Below are 17,955 nucleotides of genomic sequence, written 5' to 3'. Positions count from 1 at the left end.
GGATCCATAGAGCAACTCCTAGAGCGCTTCGGGCTTTACGATGCATGTGCAGGAATAATAGGTGAAGTCTGAAATGCCAACCACCTGGATAAGCTCCTGTTGTGCAGATCTTACCTCAGGCTTTTTCTTTACTTTTTCTTTACTAGTCTTGAGCTGACTTAGCTGAAAGCTGGAGTGGCTTTTGCTTTCAGCTTAAAGTCAGGTGTTGAATGAAGAACACTGGACCAAAACAGTAGCAAAATGATCCTTGTGCTAGTGTAGAGAGATCAGGGGATATTTCTAGTTAGAAAGGCTCACATTTGATTTCCCTGTTCTGCTCTCCCCTGCTGTGACTTCCCAGAGGTACGCTGTGGACTTGGGCAGAGAAGCAAGTGAGAGGTGGAAGTGGCATCTTCAAACCCTTCCATTTCTCCATCTCCTCACCTTATGCCTTCCAGCACTATTCCACCTTAACCTGCCCTCATTCCAAGTCTTTGGGATCTGATTTTACCTGTCCTAGCCACGGAAGAGCTGTAAGGAGCTGTGTGAGGAGTTGTGCCAGACATTTGCAGTGATTGCAGCGATGGGACCATGTGGGTGAGTGGACTTCCAGACAGCCACTTCCTTCCTCTCCCTGCTCATCCATGTTGCAAGCTTATCTTCCAAAAAGCCAACAGGAGGTTTTTATTCCATAACAAGCTAGACACAGTGTATCTTATAACATAAGAGCAGCTAAACACTGCCATTCTCAAAGCGTGTGTTTGTTTGACACTGCGTGTAAACACAGGGATGATTGGGTACATCTCTGAACTTCTTGCAGGCTTTGTTAGTAATTGTTCTGTGATGTTCTTCCCTTCATGTAAACTCCATGTCTGGCTGAAAGACTTGGTTATAACAGTCTGTGACACCTCTCCTGACTTAATTACTTCTGAGGTGATGGAGGAATGTAAAGCTGGCAAGGCTGAATGCTGCTGGTGCTGCAGCTCTGCCTGTCCTTGGCCACAGGGAACTCTGCCTTTGGGTCTCGTTCTACTCAGCCTCTGGGGAGAAACAGTGTTCACTGACATCTTTCTTGGAGATCAGGTACAGAAATCTTTCTTTTATCTATATGGATTGTCTTGTGAGTGCTTCCTGTTGTCCTGAGCTTCCTGACTTCTCCTACGTCTCTGAGACCTGAAGAAACATAAGTGCACTGCTCAACATTTTACCCACACTTGGCATTAGGATTCCAGCTGTTGCCTCTGGCCCTCTTTCCCTACTTGAGGATCACAGAATCATAGAATGGCCTGGGTTCAAAAGGACCACAATACTCATCTAGTTCCAACCCCCTGCTATGTGCAGGGTCACTGACCACCAGGCCAGGCTGCCCAGAGCCACATCCAGCCTGGTGTTGGGTGCCTGCAGCAATGAGGCATCCACAGCCTCCTTGGCTGTGCAGCCATCCTGTAAAGGATGTCTCTGTCCCTCAGCAGGCTCCTGTGTCCTGTGCTGCACTTGGAAAATGAGGACAGAGCTGCTGTAACACATGTCAGAAAGTGATGGTGAACTAAATTACAGCACGCATCAAGAAATGAAGGCTCTGATAGAGGCTATAATGTCATCTGCCTTCTCCCTGAAGAATGCTGTCGTGCTTCATTTTTCGTACAGGAGCATCTGTGTCCTGTAGTGCTCTTGGGCAATGACCCCAGTGTGGAGATGCTTCCCCCATATGTATTAAAACTGTCCCCTTTCCACAGCAAGACACAGCTGCTTCCGTGGGCTGTTGATGATGTTTGAGTTTAACAGAGAGGAAACACATCAGCAGGTGCCTGTCCCTATTCTTCCCCACCACGTTCTCCATGACAGTGCCATTCTGGCTTGGTGGTTTGTCTCAGGGAGCTGATGCCCACCATGTCAGAGATATTTTTGAAAGATCAGGAAATCAAAGCTGTGAAATGCTCATAGTCCATGTTGAGAAAGAATCCACAAACTTCTACGATCACAAAGACCAGCCCTGCACAGGAGCTGCAGAAAGAGCGACTGCCTCATGAAGCCGAGCCTGTGATACCCCCAGTGCTACTGAAGAGTCTGGTTCTGTGTTCATTCCATGAATGCTGCGATGCTGGTGGAGCCCAGTTTTGGATATGTCATCAATTAAGAAGGTTGGAGAAATGTTATTAAAACATTAGCCATACCCCTGTGTACCTTTTAAATTTTTCAAAATGGCTTTTGTGTTGCTGTTGGGCCACTTGACTCCATGTACATCAAGGACAATTTTAAAATGCATTCTTTGTGATCGCTTTCTGACTTCAGCTTTTCTTTTTGCAAGGGTGCAGTTTGGTGATACTGAGTCTTCAAAAAGCCTGTCCTCAGAAAAAGAATTGCCTAGCTGCAAATGATGTTGAAGAACTGCCCCTAGCCCAATTACAGTTTCAGTAAGTGGTACTTCACAGTTGGGTTCTGGACACTAAGTAGGAATAAATTACTGCTGGGCAGTCGGAACAGATGCATAAGTGATTTTTTTATGGGGCTATGACACATCTCTAAAAAGCAATTAGGTTGCAGAGGGAAGCTTTGCATTCAAATTCTGGGACTTTTATGGTAAAACTGGCTGTTGTTTTTCCCATGCCAGATTATACACGGCTATAAGCCACATTGGACAGCACGCTGCACAAGGTGACTTTGTAGGAATGACTTCACAGAGGTCCATGTTCCTTTGAAAAGCCTTTCAAACAGCGCATCTTCTAAAACTAATGCAGCCAAGGGTCCTGGATTGGCCAACCATCTTAGTGCTGAAGCAAAGCTCAAGGGAGTCACAGAAGAGGATCCTGGCTTGCAGGACAGGGCTGTTTGAGGTAAGGGACACACTGGGTAGCACGGGGTGGCCTGTGGAGGTGGAGGAGGTCGTGTTTAACAGCCACTGAGTTCGTGACAGCTGCAGAGGATCTTTCACGAGCACCAGCCAGCCGTTGGTTTGATGATGCTGTAGTTCTAATGATAAATGACACCTGCTCAGAGCGTGGAGAACGACTTCGCTCATTGCAAAGTGCATATCCAGAAAAAGCCGGGAGGGCTTTGGGGATACACATATAAAAAATACCTATAGCTGTATTATATAAACACGTAGCTGATGCTAACATGCTATATGTCATTATATAATTAATACATATATGTGAAAGAACAGAATGTCCAGCCTAGTTGGAACATACATATTGGAAAATTAACTACAGATCTGGAGATGTAATGTATTATTTATAGCTGCCTTGCTGAGCCAGCTGCCAGCCATTTCCTTACCACTGTCATGGCCACTGTAGCATCTGAGCTCTTCACAAGTATTTAAAAATAGAAATAATCTTGTTCTTCCTCCTTTCTCTCCTCATATATAGGAAGGATAATTTGATTATTCTATTAGGATTTTGTTTTATTTCTTGCTTTATGGGCTTGCTGTCTTTCCTTGTTTGGAAGGCACTTGATGGGATCATTTCAAGCAAAGAATTAAGTTTTGCCTGAGCTGGAAACTCCTTGGTGGAGGCCATATCCTCTCCAAGTAGGTTCTCCTACACAGGTTCATAGAATTATCAAGGGTAGAAAAGACCACCAAGATCACCAAGTCCAACCCTGAACCCATCCCCACTTGTGCCCACGTGGAGAGATGCAATTTGTCGCACTTGATAGAGCATGAGGTAATGGCCTCACGTTGTGCCAGGGGAGGTTCAGGCTGGCTGTTAGGAACAATTCCTTCTCCCAAAGAGCAGTGAGGCAGTGGCACAGCTGCCCAGGGACCAGTGGGGTCACCTGGGGGAGTCCCAGAGCCACGGGGATGTGGCACTGAAGGATGTGGGCACTGTAAGGCTGTGTTGATGGTTGGGCTCGATGATCTTTGTGGTCTTTCCTACCTAAACAATGTTATGATTCCGTACATCGAGGATTATTGCTGAGAAAAAGCATTAATGGTGGTAATGTTGCACAGCCCAGCTGTGAGTGAGTTGTTCTTTAAGAAGTCACCTCGGGTACCTTTGCAGCCCACATCTGCACTGTGTGCAGCACACGGAGCTGCTGCAGACGTGAGTCACCTCGAGCAGCATCGCAAGCTGCTCTAACGCTGGGCTGAGCAGGATCTCAAGCTGCAGCGGGGGGCCTGGGGAGGGACTGAATGACCTATATAGGACACTGTTTCCATGGTAACTTCAGTCCATGTGAAATGCTGGTTTGGGTGGCACAGCAGCTTCCAGCTGGAATTTAAGAGGCTCGCAGCCCGCTCAGGGTGGGGGTCTTCTCCCTGTCCTCCCATCTCTGCTGACTGGAGAAACGATATGACAGATGAACGTCGGATGCAAAGCCGTGCTTAATAATTTGGGGTTGTATTCAGCAGCTTCTTGACCCCCTGGCTGCGTTCAGACCAGTCCCATGCTGCTCTGCTGCCATGCCTTGCAGGGTTACAGCTCCTGGTTGCATGAGCAAGGTGTTCTTCTCACACGAGTCTCAAGTGTTCTCTGCTCAGCTGTTTGATTTTGGTAGCCTCTGTCTCTGGGATTTGTGTTCTGGAATAGGTGTTACAATATTTTAGAGTGCTTGTTTTATGTCTGTTTACTTCATCTCTGAAGAACTGCAGGACATAGTTTAAGATATGAAAGCAAAGCACCCTACTGGCTCTTACCTGACCTGCTAAGATTTATCACCAGGCTGTGGAAAAGAAACATTCCTGCAAGATGTCTCTGGCAGTGAGAAGAGGGGAGATGCTCCATGAGTGTGCAATCCCCTTTGTCCTTCACATTTAGCTGAACGTGGCAGGGGCTATGGGTGTTTGGGGTATGAAATGTCTTTAAACGCTTCAAAAACCAAGTTATTGAGTAGAAGGAATGCCTAGCAGCAAATTCATATGGGGGAAGGGCAATTGGCTCTTCGCTTGCTTGGCAGAGAAGCCGAAGGCGAGGGGGACTTTGGGAATTACACTGGTTTTATTCTGTAGCAACTATTTACAGAGAGTCCCACACGTGGAACTGCTCATTTCAGAGAGACTAAGAACTATGGCTGCTGCTGGAACATGCTCCCCTGTGGCATATGCTGACACTGGTGAGGCTGTGCCTCAAGTGCTGTGCTCAGTGCTGGGACCCTCACTACCAAAAAGACACTGATGGCCTGGAGCGTGTCCAGAGATGGTGAGGATGGGTTGGTGTTTGGGCTGTGGATGATCTTAATGCTCTTTTCCAACCTTAGTGATTCTATGGTTCTGTATCAGCACCTGAAAGCCAGGGAATTGCTAACATTTCAGCCTGCTTTTTATTTCCTGGCTCTTAATTCTGCAAGTTATCTTTCCTGAAATTGCCTTTTACCCATTTTCATTAGGAGATGGTTCTTTGAGGGATTTATAGTATTTGTGCTTTCGTTCCACTTGTGTAGATACAATCAGTCAATAAAACACAGCTCTTGAAGGAAGATAAATGTCTGTATATACTCGTAGGCTGTGTTTTATTAATGGTGACTGAATCTACTCCTGCTAGAGCTCAAAAGCAGGATGAAGCTGAGGACAGCATACAGAAAATACTCTTCCTCAAGCCCCAGCTGTGCATTGCATGAGTGGAAAGGCGAGGGGCTGCTCACCAGAGGGCTTGCTTCCTTCAGAGCAGTGTTTGGTGAAGAGGAGGAGGCAGCCAGCAAGGCATGCATCCCCACTGAGGCAACGAGCGCTTAGAGCACGCACAGCCCCAGGCAATGCCCTGCAGGCAGCTGTGGCCACAACCAGACAAGGCAATGAGCAGCTATGCCTACTGATACTGCCTTTTTTTTGTAATTCTCTATGCTCAAATCCCACCAAAGGACTGGGAACTGTAACTGCAGCTTTGAGCAAAAATTGCTAAGTCCCTCCATGGAAAAAAATGAAAACAGAAGTTTGAAAAATAATGGAAATTGTCCTTATTATCAGAATTGCCTTCAAACCTTCCGAAGGGTAATTGGTAAAGTTATAAATAAAGAATTGATGCTTATCAGCATGCAGGCTAACCTTGCTAACAAGGAGCATATGACTGAAGCATCTGAGGTTCAAACGCATTGAAATTAAGGCTGCATAAATCAACAGTCTGTAAACAGTGTGTGGCTAGAAGTTCTGTTGCCTTAAATAGACAAGGTATTTTGTTTGGAAGTTGGTTTTCCTATACCTCCAAATTCCATTCTGTAACTTTTTCTTATGTCCTACCCCTCTGAAAGCGTGGCATCCATCACAAGTGCTCCTGTTTTCTGTACCCTCGCAGCCTTAGCATGGGATGTCTTCAGCCTGATCTTTCTCTTGCTTGAATTCCCTGTCTCCTGTGAGCACCTGACTGTGCTTCAGTCTCTTCCTTTCCTCTGTAAGCTTTGTTCTTCCTAGGGCTTGAAGAACATGTTCAAGGCAGTGTTCTGTGTCCCAGGTTTGACATGGCTTGGTGGGGATGGGTTGATGGTAGTCTTTCCCAGCCTCACTGATTGTGTGGTTCTACACCAGACTCCTGCTGGAGGCCACCCCTGGCGCCTTGTGAGCCAGGAGGAAGAATGTCCCCATTGGAGCTGTCTGGGTGTCTTCCAGACCAACCTCACATGGGAATAGCGATAGGGAAGGCTATAACTGGTGATCTGATCCTTACAGTTCCTCAGTGATGTGTCATAACTGCAACATCCAAATAACCAGAATGGAGGGGTTTTTTTGGTAACCACTGTGCTGCGTAGCACAGTGCATCACTTCCCACATTAATCCAGGAAATCTTTCTTTATGCAATAAAATCTATAGAGGTAGAATATCCCAAAGATTTGTGAAACCTTAGGAAACAGCAATGTCAACTATTTCAGCCTTACTTAATTAAGTTATTTGAAAGTGAAACTGTGTTTTTTAGTAAGTGAATGGGATAATTAAAAAAAAAAAACAAAAAACAAAGACCAGGGAACATTTATCTGAGCTGCCCAAGTGTCTTTTTGGTAATTCTGTTGCACAAAGTTTTTCCTGAGAGGCAAAACAAAGCCACGGATTGCAAATTGCTGAAGAGATGGAAGAATCTAAAGGCACAGAATGATGAGGGGTCAGCACAGAGGTGCTCCAATTCCATTTGCAGTTGATGACAGTGATTATACTCCTTTAGGGGGATAATAGGGGCTTAGCAGCAGGGCTGTAGGATTCATCCTGACAATGTTTTTTTTCTTTTTGCAGGAAACAAAAATGGGTCTCTTTGTGGGGATGTGAGCAAATTTGCTGAATGTGAAACATCTGTGTGGACAAATTCAATGGAACACGTGTTACAGCCTTTCAGAGCGTGGGTAGGTCAAGTATTTCTCTTCACTCTTGGTTGTGATACAGAAACCAGAATGACTTTTGTTAACAGAGCAGTGGCAATCATTGCTATCATTTCCAGCCCTAAGCTGAAAGAAAATTTTTAGATACTCCTCTTTTTTGAAGCTGGGTGTATTCATTTCAATAACATTGGTAAATACGCAGGTTTTCATGGGCAGAGAAAGGGCCTACAGATGTTGTCCTAACTGTTGTGTCTCTAGTGATGCAACATCTAGCAAAATAGAATGAAGAAACTTTTGCAACCGCTGGTCTTGGAAAGCAGCATTCTGCTGTGGAAACAAGAATGAGTCTTGCTGGGAGCTCTGCCTGAGAATATGGGCTTTGGGGGGAGATCTGTTGTAGAGATAATGCTTGGTCTAATCTCTGGTCTGTGAATGTGTGCTGCTGACACCACAAAAGAGCAGAGTAAGAAATGGTGAAACTGGGAGTTACAGGGGTGGGAGCTCAAGGTATCAGGCTGCCCTGATCTCTTAGTGAAGCCTGATATCAACATTGCTGAGATAGTGTCTCAGTACTTGTGTCAGGGCACTTCTCGTTTCTCCTCTTGAGAGTAAACCTGAGGAGGTGGAATTTGTTGGTTGGAGAAGCAACCAGACAAAAAATAGAGATGAGATTTAGGAAGCTGCTTGGGGAAGTGCCCAGGTGACAACTGAAGAAAAGAAAAAAGAAAAAGAAAAAAAAAAGCACATCTGAAAGCATTATGGATAGTTATGGAATTCAAATTGGAAATGTTCTGTGCATTTTAAATACTTCTGCTAGGGGAAGGAGTATAGAAGCTTTAATGTTTAATGCGTGCACAGTAATAGAAAGCTGAACTGATCTCCATGGGCCCATTTGTTCCATCACTGTTCAAAAAGAAATGAATTGAATTCTATTTTAGACCATATTTTGGATCTGGATGTGGTGATGGGAGAGACGAGAAGAATGAAAGCAACGAATATATCTGCCCTGGGATGTCCTCATCTGTCCTGGAAGGCACTGTGCACATGCTTGGTACAATGCAAGAAGCAGGTGAGAACTCAGTGCCCCTTGGGAGGGACTGTGCTACAGTGAGAGAGCATCTTCTCGAGACAGAGATGCAACTGCGTGCTGAGGCAGTGGCACAGGCTGCCCAGAGAGGTGGAGGTGCCCCATCCCTGTACACAGCCAAGGTCAGGCTGGATGGGGCACTGAGCACTGCTGGAGCTGTGGGTGTCCCTGTTCCATGCAGAGGGTTGGGCTGGATGGCCTTTAGGGATCCCTTCCAACTCATGCAATTGTAGGATTCTACAATAACTAATTTGCATTGGAAATGGTAGTTGGATTTTGATTATAGAATTTAATGAATTCTAGATACCTATCATTTATATGTTAAAGACTTCTTGTAACTCAGCAACCAAGAGTGATTTCTCTCCAAAATATGACTAAAACCCAGATCTAGTATTTTAACTTCTCTATTGCTTCACTTAAAGCCTCTTCATACAATGTCTCTGATGGCGTTTCAGGTTCCCAGTGATGCAGCTTGTACTTTCATGTTAAAGCAGTCTGGGAGCTGTCTTGCAGCAGTGTGATTATTTGCACAGTAGAGCTGTTCCCTGCCCACTGCTGGAGCTGGCAGGCACTGGGATGCTCTCAGTGTAGGGCACTGTCCTCCTCCTCTTAATAAGGAGCACTATGTATGTATTCTATGCTTATTCTAGTCATAGATTTGGCCTGTGGCATCCACCAGCTTGTCTTGTACATCCGATGGCCCACAGCTTTCTGTAGACCTCCTGCAGGTCTCTCACTTCTGATTTTACAGCTAAGAAACTGACTGAGTGCAATCTCACCAGGCTGCTAATGCAGACATTAAATGCCATGCTCTCCATCCCATTAGCAGTCCCCAAAGCACCACATTTGCTGCAGCTCCTCACTCTGTGATCTTGGCAATTACTCTTTTCTGCTCCTTACAACCGAAGCTTCTTTCATCTCCTCTGCTGGGGTTTGGTCTTTTGACCCTCTGCAAATTTTCACGAGGAAAGATTTGCCTTGCTTCGTCTGGTTCTGCTCAGGAAGTGAAGCTGCAAGCTGTGCCACATGCTGCCTGCTGACGCTCCCCCTAACCCTCCCTCACCCTATCTCTCTTCCCTCTTCCTGAGGGCTGGTTCTATACCCAATTTATACCTGCCAACAAACTTACTGCCTTCCAACCATAGACATGCAGAGTAGATTTGAACCAATGTAACTTCCTTCCCAGCGACCCCCTCTGCTGCATAGGAGGGCATTGCGTTGTGCGTCTCTCTGGGTTACTTTGCTGTGAGTTGTTGGGAGCCTGGCTTCCCCCCACCCACCTAACAGTTGCTTTGGGAACTTCAGTTGCTTTAAAACTTGCAGAACAAATTCAAGTTCCCTTGTTTGACAACGCAGGCAGTAAACTAAAACTGTGAGAAGAGCGTGAAGAAATATCTGTGGAGTTCTCAAGAGAGTGTACGTTGATTTACACGAGTACTTGAAAAGAAGAGGAAATTTCAGACAGCTCCGAATATTTTCGAGCATCAGCCTCTGTGCCAGTCTTTCTAGCTAGAAAAAGCATCTTCCTGAAGATAAGCAAATCACTGTTTTACACACGCTTGCTTGTTCAGTTTTTAATCTTTCTCTTCCAGTTATGTAAACAGAACGAGGACAATATTAACCGTGTGCCACTGCTAAGCTGATCCACTTGCTCCAAGTTATCAGACACAAAGCACTGCAGGGCTGGTTTGTAAATTGGGTTGGATATATGTATTTTTTTTTTTTTACATCTGTGTTATTCTGAGCTCTTATGTAAACACTTGGAATGCAATTTCTATATATACTGGGCTTGTTATGCAACTGCTCTGTGCAGTGATGCCAAAGGGATTTAATTCTCTTATCGTTGGCTTTTAGAAGAAGTGATCAAGCGTTCTTTCTGTGGAAAGCACAGAGAATGATCGAGGGAAAAACAATAATAAGAATGGCAGAAAACAAGGGCAACTACAAATTTTAAAAGGAGGAAAAAATGTTCCTAATTTACAGAACTACTTATGGTGCCTTTTACTGAATGCACGATTCCTGCTTCAGTACAACTCAACTACGTTTGTTCTTTATGGAAATTTCATTTTCATTGAATGGTTCAATATACATCTGTTTCACAACCCATGCTGAATACTTTATGTATTATTGATGAAGCATGCTTATTTATAGCAGATGTTTAGCAGGATGTCAATGGAAAGGATTGCTGGAAATGTGTTCCATCAGAGCTGGAGGCTGGCGCGCTCCAAAGCGACGACGCTCAGCACATCCCGAGAGCAGTTGTGTGAATATGCTGGAATTGCTGAAGTGATGGATAAATGGCAGCTCTCCACAAGAGCTGCTGCTCTCCTTGAAAACATCTTGAAAATCATGAAGTTGCTTTGCACAAACGCCAATTTTCTGTGTGGATTAGAATGGAATTAATTACTCAGATAACATATTATGTATTAAAAACCCCACCCAAGAAAAACTGAGGTTGCAAAATCAAACGTTTGGACTTTGAAGCTGCTATGCTAGAGTTTATCTAAATGAGATTTTCATAGAATCGCAGAATGCCTTGGGTTGGAAGCCCCTCCATCCCCAACCCCTGCCATGGGCCGGATGCCCCCCACCATCTCAGGCTGCCCAGGGCCCATCCAACCTGGCCTTGGCTCCTCCAGGGATGGGGCACCACAGCTCTCTGAATTAGAAGCACTCTGTGATTTAATGCTGTGTCCTTACCGTTTAATTAAGCAGCTGACTGAACTGGTGATGCCGAGCACTTGTGCTGCATTTTATGCTTCAGCTGTAAAATGGTAGGAACGTTTAAAAAAAAAAATAAAAAAATCAACAACAAAAAATCCAACTCTGTTGAATTTCCTTTTATGTTAATATCTCCCACTGAAATAATTCTTAAAATAGCAGCGTTTTTCTTTGGAAACATGCAGGGTTTAGTGATGAGCAAGTCCAGAAACTTCCTGATGAAAGATGAGTTGGCAAATTAAGAGTAGCTAGCAATGGAAGGGCATGATAGAGATGGGTGATCTTTCAGCAGCATCATTATTTGCTTTTCAGGTGGATTGTGCCACTTGTGGCATGGATTATGTGGGGATTGCTTGCTTTTCCCAGAGAACGGCCATAGGACGAGAGGGGATGGCCTCACGTTGTGCCAGGGGAGGTTCGGGTTGGCTGCTAGGAACAATTCCTTCTCCAGAAGTGATTCTGCACTGACACAGCTGCCCAGGGAGCGGTGGGGTCACCTGGAGGAGTCCCAGAGCCGTGGGATGTGGCACTGAGGGACATGGGCAGTGGGGATGGATTGAGGTTGGAATGGGTGATCCGACTGGTCTTTTCTAACCTTAATGATTCCATGATTCTATGACCCTTCTGTTCTGCACAGCAATGAAGTCTGCATTTGCCATGGGAAACTCAGGATGAGTAAGAGTTTGCTTTAGGGAACAAGCTCCTTGTTTTCACCACCTCGTTTTCACTTCTGTTTGCAGGGAAAAAGCTTCTTACTTCTTGTGTAAATGCTATGAAATTTCCTCACATTAATGTCTCATTGTGGATTTCCTTGATGACAGTTTTTTGAAGTTCCAGTGAAGTACACATGCATTCCTCGTTCTTTCTGTGATAGGTATTTCTAAGTAAACATCACTTTGTTTCAGCCTCTTCAAGGCACAATTTTCTACTGTGGTGTTTCATTTTCCACTTAAAAGCTACCATTGCAGAAAGGAGTTTAAGATGTTAGGAAGAAATTCTTCACTCAGAAGGCAGTGAGGCCCTGGCAGTGCTGCCCAGAGCTGTGGTGCCCCATCCCTGGAGGTGCCCAAGGCCAGGTTGGATGGGTCCTGGGCAGCCTGAGCTGGTGGGGGGCAGCCAGCCCATGGCAGGGGTTAGGGATGGAAGGGCTGTAAGTTCCATTCTAACTCAAGGCGTTCTGTGATTCTGTAGTATGATTTCAGTAGTGTTTCACGAGTTGCATTTGGAAAGGCTTGGCACCGCCCAAGCGAAATGGAAGAAGGTCTGTTAAGATGTTAGGTCCCTCTCCCTTCCTGTGTCTTTCTCCTTTGTTTCAGTCCCCTGCATAAAACAATCTGTTCTAATTACAACAGCAGTTTTGTATGATTAGAAGTGAAGGGACCTCCACTCCGCCAACGCGACCTCTGTGCAGCAGCCCTGCCTGCCGGGTGGTGACAGCTGGGACAGCCTCGCTCTCTGCCAGGTCAGGTTTGGACAAGAAAGTGTTTTTCCTCAGGCTTTGCTGTATTTTTAATCTTGCATTTTTGCATGGATTCAAAATTCGGTGAGTGAAACAATCACAGCTGGTTTGTACAGAAAGACTTCAACTTGTTTGAAGTGGGTGGTAAGGATGCTGAGGCTGAACCAGCCTTTCTGTGCTTGAAAATACATTCTCAGCAGAGGAATTTTTGTGGCATTTCTTCCCCTGTAGCATGAAAGCAGGATTGGATTCAGTGTCTGATGAATCAAAGCAAAATGGTGTTGAGGAGCAATCCTGAAACACTGTTGGAAAAAAAAAATAACAAAAAAACTTCCAGCATGACTTGTATTGTTCTCAAGTTCTTTTTTCACTGTCACAGTGAAATCCACGTTCCTCTCTCTGAAAGGATTGTGGGAACAGCAAACCATGCTGTTTCTACCCAAAGCTGTGTGGATTTTTGTCTGTGACTTTGCTTTGGAGTCCTGTAAGAGCAACAGCACAGAAAGCAGAGACTTGTGGCTATTCATCACAGAGATGATCTGACAGCTGCTGTATCTCTGCACAGCTTTGCACTGCTGTTGAGAGGAATGCCATCACACCACATCACCCAGCTGATGTTTCTCTTTTTCCATTAGGAATGTGCCTTATCTAAGTGCCTTCATATCAAGCCAGGTTGGGGTTTTTCTTCTTTGGTTGGTTGGTTTTTCTGGTTTGAGTTTATAGCTGTGCAGGAAGAAGTCGGCCTGTTTTGTTTTGCGTCATGCTTTTGGAGTCCCACATAGGATCTTTGGGGGCTGGGATGTTTGAGTTGCCACAGGCTGTGGGCAGCAAATAGATTTGGTTGGTTGTTTCTTCTCGGAGATGCTTTGAAAATTGTGAAATCTATGGAAAGGGCACAAGTCTCTGAACTAGAACTGCTGCTTTGTACCTTTGTTACCATTTTCAGCGGTGGAATGAGAAACACGTTACTCTTGTACTGTTTAAACATGCTGCTCTGTTTCCACCTTTTGTCCTGTTTTGGTAATAAAAATAGATGCATTAATTTCACTTCTGTGACAAAGTTCCCGTGGACTTAATGAAATTCTGCTCCTTTGTTAATCCAGCAGCATGAGCAAACAAATCCAGGAAGCATGACAGGAGAACACTTAATCCATCCTCCTCTTATCCTCCAACGTGTTTTCACCTGTTTGAGTATGAAATGGAAGCATTTCTGCAGTTGGGCATTGCCATACCGTGCATAGAAGTTTTTGAAACCTGTTCTCAAATTCATTTCTGAAAACAGAAAGCACTGCATATATATTCAGCTTGGAGAAGAGAAGGCTTGGGTGAGACCTCGTTGTGGCCTTCCAGTACTTGAAGGGAGTGTATAAACAGGAGGGGGAATGGCTGGTTATGAGGATGGATAGTGATGGGACATGGGGGAATGGTTTTAAACTGAGACAGAGGAGGTTTGGGTTGGATATTAGGAGAAAGCTTTTCACATAGAGGGAGGTGACGCACTGGAACAGGTTACCCAAGGAGGCTGTGGATGCCCCATCCCTGCAGGCATTCAGTCATTCTCATCCTATGGCCGTTCCCTGGGAGCAGAGGCTGACCCCACCTCACACAGCCTCCTTTCAGGTCGTTGGAGAGAGCCATGAATTCTCCCCTGAGCCTCTTCTTCTCCAAACCGAACAGTATGGGCACAAGGAAAGGGTAATACAACGTGCCAACGCACTGAGCTGTTTCCACAGGTATGTAAATGATGTAGAAAAATGTGTGTTGCTGAGGTGGGCTCTGTGTTCCATTGTGTCCCACAGTCTGAATTCACAACTGTTTTCCAAATTTGAAAAGCCGGGTCTAACTTAGTTAGCTCACAACATTCTCAAAGAGCAGCATAACTCAGTTTGCATTATTCCTGCCATATGCTGTAGGCTTTTCTTGAGTAGTAAGAAAGAAGAGAATGCTGTTCTGAGAGCAGTGGATTTCATGACATTCACTAATGACGTTAATTTTCAGAACAAACCGAGTTACTTGTTATGGAGCTTTGAGAAGAGAAATCTCTTTCTGCACTCGTAGCATCAGGAAAGGGTCACTGCTGGGATTTGCTCCACAGGAAAAGCGAGAGGTACAGATGGCTGAAGGAAATGGATGTACATGTAAATCACAGAACCATTAAGGCTGGGAAAGGCCACTAAGGTCAGCGTGTCCAACCACCAACCCATCCCCCCCGTGCCCACTGACCACATCCCTCAGTGCCACAAGTGGGTGCAGATAAGTGTGTTGCAGCAGGTTTTTGGATGTGTTGGGAGGCACGTGATCACAGAATCACAGAATTGTAGGGGTTGGAAGGGATCTCCAGGGGTCATCGAGTCCAACCCCCCTGCCAAAGCAGGTTCCCTACAGCAGGTGATGTTTGCCGACTCCTAGGCTGACAGGCACTGGTCAGTATTCATGGTGAATATGCACTACCTGCTATTAGAGTTATTGAAATGCACACAGATACCTGTTTTAAGCCTGGGTGCTGTGCTTTCTGCTCTCTGAAGCGTGCAGCTCTTGTAACATGCCTTTTTTTTTTTTTCCTTTGGAACGTTTTTACGCTGTCAAGATGTGAAATCCTGATTCAGATCTCAGCGTCTGTGTGATGTTGGTACCATTTGCATAAACAAAACCCAAACGTGCAGAGACCCTGGGAGTACTGTGGTGCTAAGGTGGAATTAATGCTCTCAAACTTTTGATTCTCTTCCTGTAGATGTGCTTGCTTTCTCAGTTTTCTTTATCAGCTTGTGCCTGTAGGCTTGCTGGAGGCAAGCCCCAGCACAGGCTGCCCCATCCCTGGTGGTGCCCAAGGCCAGGTTGGATGGGCCCTGGGCAGCCTGAGCTTGGAATAGGGGGGCAGCCAGCCCATGGCAGGAGTTGGGGATGGAGGGGCTTTGAGGTCCTTCCCAACTCATCATCATGATGCTATGATCGTGGAAATTGGCCAAATTGAGAAACTGTCCCAGTGGAGTATCTGTAGGCACTTAAGAAGCTATTGATCCTCACCATCCCCAAACACGACACTTGTGAGCAGCTTGACTCACCAGGTCCAGTATGGTGCTTTGTCCATACGTATGACACTGACATCTTAAGGGACATGGTTTAGTGGGCAAATACTGGTGGTAGGTGGGTGGTTGGACCAGATGACCTTGAAGGCCTTTTCCAACCTTGGTGATTCTACAGTTCTGTCATCTTCTCAGGCTTGCGGGTTGTACAGCTCTGAGCATCGCTCTCAGAACAGAACACCTAATTCCAGGCACTCAAAGTGTAATTTAAACTTGAAATTTAAAGAGCATCCATAATCCTCCCTCATTTTAGCTGCAGAAATTGCTCCCACTTCCTCTTCAGAATATGTGGAGAGCAAATGCCACCTGAGTGTGCTCACCTCTCTATTGATTAGAAAGCAGGGGGTGTGAATCCAGGCAGAAAAGGAGATGTGAAGCTCAGGCTTCTTTTGGAATTTGTTCACTCCCTCAAGCTGATGAAGTTAGACTAATTTCCTTTATTTTTTCTTCTATTTTTTATAACAATTGTTGCGCATTTTTGCTTGCTGGCTCCCTTACTTTGCTTCCACACTGTCAGATGATTCACGTCAAACTCACAAAAACTGACAGTAAACAAACTACTGCTCATCGGAATGATTCAACCTCTACTCTTGGGAATAAATTTCAGATTGTTTGTGTTCCTACCCCAGGGATGTTCCGCTGCTTTAGCTTTCAAAAATGCTTGCAATCCAAGGTTTTGGTCTTGTGATGCACCACAGGCAGAGGTCGGTGTCCGGCTCCATCCTCTGGACGCCCAGATGTTCCTCTTCCTGGTGTTCCCCCGCAGGCAGGTCACTCTGGAATGGTCAGGACATTTGCAACACCAAATAACACTTAATCCCTAGGAACGGAAGTGGAAAACATTGTGAAAGCAGGAGTCAGACCACGACTGCATCTTCCAGACGTGGTCCCAGCTGGTGGCACGCGGTGCAGCTGCTCGTGTGTTCCCTCACTGTGCCCACCCTTCTGCCAGTGTTCTGCTCCACACCATCTGATGTGGGCGATGCCCACGTGGGAATAGTGTCCTGCTACTGACACGGGTATTTCTGCCATCTGGGTGTCCAAACCTCCCATTGGATATGCAGTTATCAAGAAGTTGATGAATGTCCCTGGAGGTGTCCCAGAGCCGTGGGGATGTGACACTGAAGGACGTGGGCAGTGGGCACAGTGGGGGTTGGCTGAGGTTGGACTTGATGATCATAGTGCTCTTTTCCAGCCTCTATGATTCTATGCTTCTATGATTTAATCTTTCAGAAGTCACATCACCTCATCCAGAGCAGAGTGTGCCCTTTGCCATGGACAAAGTCCCATCCTTGCAGCAGCAGCCTGTTCATTATCTGCAGCCACGTGTGGCCCTTTGGAGAGAGGGGAATGTGGGACTGCCCAGTGCCTGGTGTCCCCACGGGATGGCACTCCGTCCATGCCTGAACAGCAGGTGAAAACAGAATTGTCATTTTACAAGTCAAAAAGTGACCGTGCAAATTAATGATTGGTGCTTCTCTCAGCTCTTCACATAGTCTGATGTTAGAAGGAATGCTTTGGGTTTTCTTCCCAAATGCTGCAAATGACCTTATTTAGCAAAAAAAAAAAAAAAAAAGGATGACAGTTGTTTTATTGGTTTTTTTTTTCTTTTTTTTTCTCCATCTATTTATAAACGGTGAGGGTTGAAATTCAGGAGCCATGAGTAAGAGGCTGTTTGCGTAGCCTCAAGCTTTCCCAGCCTCTCATTTTGCCAGTGCTCATCCACTCGCAGTCCATGGGCTATGGCCAGAGGGAGGCTGTGGGTCGTAGGCAGCAAGAAGTTCAGGGAGACGGAGATAACAAGCATGGCAAGTAGGGACCAGCGGTACAGCCCTGCAGCTGTGAAGTAAGCACGTTAGCCTACGGATTTGGCAATAAGTCAGGTTATTTACAACCCAATATAATTTTTTGGCAGTCTCTGTGCACCTCCAGCGTCGCTGCGTGCTAACGAGCGGCTGTGCGTACGCCATCGACACGCTCATAAAATTATAGCAAATGCCTCTCGGTGGGGTTTCTGCCCCACGTGGGGCCGTGCCGTGTGAGGTGCCCAGCAGGCATCGACACGACGTGCACCTGAATGCAAATAAATATTTCCATAACTCCATCTGAAAGTGCTGGCTGACAGCGGAGCGGCTGCAAATCATTACGTATTGAAATTCACACTTGTGCTTCAGCAATTTACTGCGGGTGTTATTTTTCTTGGGGAATTATTTTTATTTTCTCAATAGAAAAATCCCCCAAGGAAATCTCCTTGGTAACCAGAAATCATGGTAGGAGCCCTGTGAAAATGTCCTGCTGGTTTTCATTGACCATTATATCCAGAAGAGAAGATAATTATGATGGTAAAAAAGCCCACGTTGGTAGGTACATTGCCAGCATCTCCATTCAGA

General features: G+C 45.6%; 1 long non-coding RNA gene across 1 annotated transcript; it reads left to right on the top strand.

Annotated features, from left to right (window-relative positions):
• The first annotated feature begins 2,745 nt into the window (after window positions 1–2,745).
• On the top strand, window positions 2,746–8,273 carry LOC122194312. The gene is made up of 3 exons (XR_006183098.1): window positions 2,746–2,813; window positions 7,133–7,239; window positions 8,154–8,273. It is a non-coding gene; the product is annotated as an uncharacterized LOC122194312 (long non-coding RNA).
• The last annotated feature ends 9,682 nt before the right edge of the window (window positions 8,274–17,955 follow it).

This window comes from Lagopus leucura, unplaced genomic scaffold (assembly GCF_019238085.1).
Source record: "Lagopus leucura isolate 7727_CA_CO unplaced genomic scaffold, USGS_WTPT01 Super-Scaffold_73, whole genome shotgun sequence".
Taxonomy (NCBI): Eukaryota; Metazoa; Chordata; class Aves; order Galliformes; family Phasianidae; genus Lagopus; species Lagopus leucura.
This window is presented reverse-complemented; position numbering and strand designations above follow the sequence as displayed.